Raw genomic sequence first — 6,376 nt, forward strand, 5'->3', positions numbered from 1 at the left:
ACATTAGCAATGCTGTGAGGTCGGTGCTCCTATATGAAATGGGAGAATAGATTAAGAGAAGTTTGGAGGAGGGTTATTCTGACAACACTGGAATTTTCCAGAATCTTGCAGGAGCAAGAGGAAAGAGAAGGGAAAGAGGTGATAGTTCTAATAGAGGAAATAGCTTGTTGAAAAGCATGGAGATATGAATAGGTATAGCACTGGAGGAGTGGGTTGGGGACAAGAAACTAAAGATAGGTAAAGGGGTAAAATATACAAGTAGAAAGAACACTGAATTAGAAGTCAGCAACAACTGAATTCTTCTCGTTGCTCTGCCCCAAGTTCTGTGACATTGGGCAAGTCACGTCATATCACTCGGCTTCAGTTTCCCAATTTTTGAGGTGAAGGGGTTAGCCATGTGTCGCTGACATGCTGTGATTATATGAACAATGATTCAGAAATAGGGTATGAGGAGTGGTTTACAAGTCCAGAGGGGGAAGGCTTCAATAAAAGATCATTAGAGTTGGGCCTTCACAGGTATAAATGAGGGAAAGGAGATTTTCCTACTTTTTACAATGCTTAATGTATTTCACAATTTAAAAAGAAAAAGAGAGTTCCATTTTCCCCACCAAAATGTTGATTAATAATAACTGTTGCCTAGGGATACCAAGATGCCTTTTTCCAGCTCTGAATTGCACATTCCCTGTTTTTAAGGAGTTCAAAGTACAGTGTGAAAGAAAACATCAAACCCATGGAAAGGGGATTTAAGGTTTGGAAGCCTGGGTGATGTTCCTTATCTCCTCTCTGCTTCCCAAACCGGAACTGTCTGGGTCACAGAGAACATCCTCAGAGGAAATCCTGTTTTCCCACTTCCTGGTCAGAGACTGAACTCCAGGAAAAGGAGAGATTAGGGGAGAGCCCTGTGTCCTGTCTCTTCACGGGAGGTCTGGGACCAGGAGGGCAAGAGGGACTAATTAAAAACATAATGGAAACAATGACGTAAGGTATCCAAGCTTCAGAGCTCTCAGAAGTCACTTGGTCCTCATTGTACAAAGAAGAGGAGGAACTGTTCAAGTTCACACAGCTTAGTAAGCACAGAGCTGGTACTGGAAACTCAGGACACTAGCCTCCCAGAGCATACTATCATATGCCACGGTATTTGAGTCAGTAAGTTAGGTATCAAGCAATCAAACCTAGGCCCACCCTACTACCCTTGCTACCATAAAGGAAAGAAAGGGCACACACACACACACAAACACACACACACACACACACACACACACTTCGTGCCTTGTTCACATTGCTCCCTTTGCCTCCAAACCCTCCGTAGGTTCAAAGCGTTGTGTACCCTTCAAAACATAGCACTTTTGTTAACTTAGTTATTCCTCACAACAACTGTATGAGGTAGATACTTTTATTAGTCCCAATTTTATGGAGTAGAAAATAAGAGCAGAGGTTAATTAAATTTTCCCAAGGTCACACAGCCAATATGAAGAACCAGGATTCAAACTCTGGCAGTCTCGATCCAGAGCCCTTGCTCTTAACCTGAGCATTAGGTTGGGACTATGGAGACGCAGTGGTAAAGTGATGTGCCCAAGGTCACACAGGTGAAGTCAGGATTTGAATTCAGGTCTGTCTGACCTCAGAACCCATGTTCTCTTCTCCTTTCTCTCCTCCTCCTTCTCTCTCAACAGCGGAGGGTTGAGGTCAGTATGTGTTTCACTTCCTAAAGCCCAATATTCCTACCTTGGTAAAGTGATAGCAGGTCATAGACACTGGCTGGTTGGAAGGGAAGCAGGTACATGAACCAAAGCTGAGTCCATTCCTGGCGAGTGACTTGCTCCAAACTTCCAGAACCACCCTAGAGGGACCTGCTCTGTGACTCTCCAAGCCCCCTGCCTGTGTTCTCCACCCCAGCCAGCACAGAGATTATCTATGAAAATAGGGAGAGTCCACCACCCTAACCCCATCAAGGCCTGCGTTTCTTCACAGCTTGTCTGATCCTGGAACCATTTCTCTCTCTGACAGGGGCCTTAAGGATGCACTTACACATTCTCTGTGGCTGGTTTTTAGGACCAGGAAGGTTGGCCAGTTCCACTTCCTCTAAGTTCATGGCCCAGGTTCCTGCGGGTTGGTGTCCCTCTCCCTCAATTTCTTTTGCCAGGTTCGTCTCTGTCACTCTTATTCACCATACATTTGTGGCGTTCCTCCTCTGTCTGTGCGATAAGCCGGGCCCTTCAAGGGGCTTGGTGGGGTATGCAGAAACCCAGATATGTGTGGTTAGCACCATGTTGGAAGGATGTTTAGTGGACACAAGAGGAGGAACTAGAGGCAAAAACTTCTTTTCTGCTGGAAGTTTTCCATACTCTTGTCTCTTCCATAATGTTTTTGAGGCTATTCTGTATTTTTGCATGTATCTGTAGTTTGGTTCTTTTATATGGCTGGGTAGTATTCTATTGCATGAATGTACCACAATTTGTTTATCCATTCACCTGTAGATGACCATTTGGATTATTTCTAGTTTTTGGCTATTATGAATGAAGCTGCTATGAATATTTGTGTACAGAGTTCTTGTAGGTATATATTTTTCAATTCTCCCAAGTAAGTATGTTGATAAGGAACTGCCAAAGAGTTCTTCCAAGTGGCTGAGTCAGTTTTGCATTCTGTTCAACAATGTAAGAGAATTCCAGTTGCTCTACATCCTCACCAATACTTGGTATCATCAGCCTTTTGTGGTACAGTTATCACAGGTTTTAGTTGCAGCTCCTAATGCAAGTTTGCACATCTTTTCATGAGATTTTCGGGTATTTGTTACTCTCCTATAGAGTCATTGGGTGTTCTCTGCAAGTCGCTCAACCTGTCTGTGCTTCAGTTGGCTACCTACAAAATGGGGTCCCTACTTCACTGGGTTGTTGTCAGGAGTAACTGAATTAATCTTTAGGAGGAGGTTCGGTCAGTGCCTGGCACATGGTACTGCCATGTAAATGCACCTATTGGTAATTAACCAGAGCACACACAGCACCTCTCTCAGAGGACAAGCTCAGGGGAGAAAGCTCAGAGAGTCGCTGGAACCCAGAGTCAGGGTAGGGTAGGGCGTTCTCGCTTGAAAGCCTAGAATTTGGAGTTGAGGGAGAACTCAGCCTTAGGCGGGGGTGGGGGTGGGGGTGGGTGGGGGTGGTGGTGGTGGTGAGGGAGTGGGTTTGCGGGGCACAGGTCAGAGAGGGGACAACGCCTCAGGCCCAAATATTGGCTGGGCTGTTCTTTCCAGGCTGCTCAGCTCCAGGACCAGACTCCAGACCAACCAGTCTGGGTCCCAACTTCCCCTCCGCCTTGACACCCCAACGGAGGAGCTCCCGGGTTTCCTGCCTGACAAGGCCCCCCGGCTCGGAGCTGGCGGAGGAGGGCTGGCATTTCCTGGCAGGGCCACCAGCGGCGTCACCCGCTCCTGGACGCTGGGGCCACGCGCTGACCCACAGGCACCAGATGCTATTTCTGGCGGCGCCCAGCTCAGCTCACAGTTTCCGTTTTTCCAATGACGGGTCGTTAGGAAACAGGGGAGGGGGAGGTGCCGACGTCACCAGCCCTCAGCCCCAGGCGGAGATGGTGGGGCCTGGGGGACAGGTTGGGACCAGCCGGCAGACTGGAATAGAGGCGGGGAGGGGGGATGTCTGGGGCAGGGCTGACCAAAGCCTTGCGTCCCTGTTTCTTCCTCACAGCTCTTGGACAGGTCATTGCCCCCCAAGTCAAGACAACAGCCTCAAAGGCACCCAAAGTCAAGGAATTCAAAACCAAAGGCAGAACCTTCCCTGTGTCCCTGAGCCTCCAGGTGACCATCTAAGGAAAGGGGAACCCAAAACCCCGAGGGTTCCTGGATTTCTCCTTCCTCCTCACCCTCCAAATTCTAACAAGCCCGGTTTTGTATCCTAAATACATGTCATCTTCATCTGCCTTTTGCCATCTCTTCTGCCAGCATCCCAGTCCACATACCTTGGACCAGGACATTGGCCTCAGAACTGGTCTTTCCACATCCTTCCCGCCCCCACACACCTCTTCTCCACCTTGCAATCAGACATTCTAGAAATGCACATCTCCTCCACAGGACCCTACACCTACCCTCAAACCAAATGAACCAAAGGGTTCTCTGAAAATCCTTTGAATTGTCCAGAGGCTTGCTCAAGCCACCAGGCTGTTTTCTGTTCCGCTCATGAACCTGAGCCCTTGACCCACCTGGAAGACTCTTGATGCTCACTCTTCCACTCGCCCTTCAGATCCCACTCTTAGATCTGAGTCCAGGCATCATTTCTCAGGGAAGCATTCCCTGGCTGGGCTCTCTGATATGGGAATGGCCAGCCCCATTTTTGCTGGGGCTCAGAGACATGAAATGACTTGCCCAATGGTGCCACAGTCCAAGTGCAGCAGAGCTGGGCTTTGAACTTGGGTGTAGTGCAGGTTGTGGGCTGATGGATCAGTATTTTGCTCTCACCTATCTCTCTCTCTCTCTCTCTCTCTCTCTCTCTCTCTCTCTCTCTCTCTCTCCCCTCCCTCCCTTCCTTCCTCTCCCTCTCTCTCAAAATAAGAAAATCAATAATACAAAAAAATAAAAAAATACTGCTTAAAAAAAAAAAAAGGAAATGGAGACCAGAGGAGGAGAGATGAAAGCCAATCCCTTGCATGGAGGCTGCAGGCAGGAAGCGGCTGAGAGGTTAGTCTGGAAGGATGGATGTGAGAGGAGGAGGACAACAAGGCAGAAGGACCAGCAGAAGCTAGGGCACAATGGGGAGAGAGTTTGATTTGATAACAGTGAATGAGGCAAGGCTGGAGCCATGGGATGAAAGTGAGACCTGGGGCTGAACAGACCACAGAGGCTCCTCCTCAGGGTCCCTGCTGAGCAGTTGGTGTAGGTGGGCCAGGGAAGGCCTTGTGAAATTAGACCCCTTTTCTCAGGACGTGGATGACCTTTCTTCCATGGGATTCTGTAAAAGTTACCTGTATCCACATGGCACCCTGATTTCCACCAGAGAGCACAGGGGAACACGGGGACAGACAGGCTGCACTGAATTAACTGTACCTTCACGGAGAGCTGTCCTGATGGCCAAGGAGGAGACAGGGCTCGCTGCAGTCACACTCCGGGCTTAGCCCTTGAGTGGGACTCAGTCTGTGACCAGGCTAAAGCTTTTCCCTAGTTCTCATGTCCCCAAAGGAGCTCAAAACCAGAGAATCTGGAAGGACAAAGCAGCCTGCTCCTGGGGGATTGAGCTGTGGACTGTAAGCTTTAGCCAAGCCACATCTCTCCATGCATTAATTTCTTTCTCTGTATTAATAGCCAAACCCCTCATACAAGTTTATATATGTCATCCTGGGCTCTGGGATGGGTGAGAGTTCATAGATTACTGTCCTCAGCACCACCACCTTTCAAAGATAATTTTATTTAATCCTCACAACTCAGTGAGGGAGGTATTATTTTCCCATTTCACAGATGAAGAAACTGAGGTTCAGGGCTAAGTGACCTGTAAGACTTGAACCTGTGCTATTTCACTCCACTATAAAAGAATGAACCCAGACACCCTCCATGGGCTAAGCCTCAGTTGCCTATGTCTCCCTGAACCCAGATTTCTACCCCACAGTACAGATTTCATTCCCTCTAATGAGTTGAGCCCAGATTCCTCCTCCAAGCCTAAGCTCTAGCTGCCCTTTTTCATCAGCTGGGCTCCAGACAAGATTTGGTGCTAAATTTGCTTCAAACCCATGCTCTACCACTCAGTAAATATGCAACACTGGGAAATTTTCTTTTATTCTCTGTGCCTTGGTTTTATTGTTTGTAAACTGAGGATAATAATAGTCCCCACCCTCTTAGGATTGTTTATGAAAACCAAATGAGTTAATATTTGTAGAGTGCTTAGCAAGATTAAAATGCTTAAAAATATTATGAGAGGAGGGATGTTCCTGGGCTCTGGGCTCGCCTGAAACAGTAGAATGGACATTTTAATCTCTCCACTGACACCAGTTCTGCCTCCATACACCCCCTGGTGTGAGCTCAGTAGGGGACATTCCAGACAAGCGGCTCCATTTTAGAGCAGAAAAGAGTCAGGGCTGAATAGGACACTGGAGAAATAATAAATGGAGTTGCAGAGAAGGGTTGGGAGTGATGGTTTTGGCGTCCTGGTCTTCAGAGACAGGGACAGGGTTCTGGGATGGGAGTCGCTGGAGAAAGGAAGGCCTGGAAGGCCTTGCAAGGACTGAGGTGGTGGGGAAGCCCGTTTTTCCCAAGAGGCCTCAGGATCAGAAATGGGGCTGGGCCCGCCGGGTCCTAGACCCCGCGCCCGACTCGCGGCGCAGCGCATTCCGGAGCCGGAGCCCGAGCCCTTCCCAGCTACACGCAGCCAGTCCCATTCCCTCC

The sequence above is a fragment of the Plecotus auritus genome (assembly GCF_963455305.1).
Source record: "Plecotus auritus genome assembly, chromosome: 2".
NCBI lineage: Eukaryota > Metazoa > Chordata > Mammalia > Chiroptera > Vespertilionidae > Plecotus > Plecotus auritus.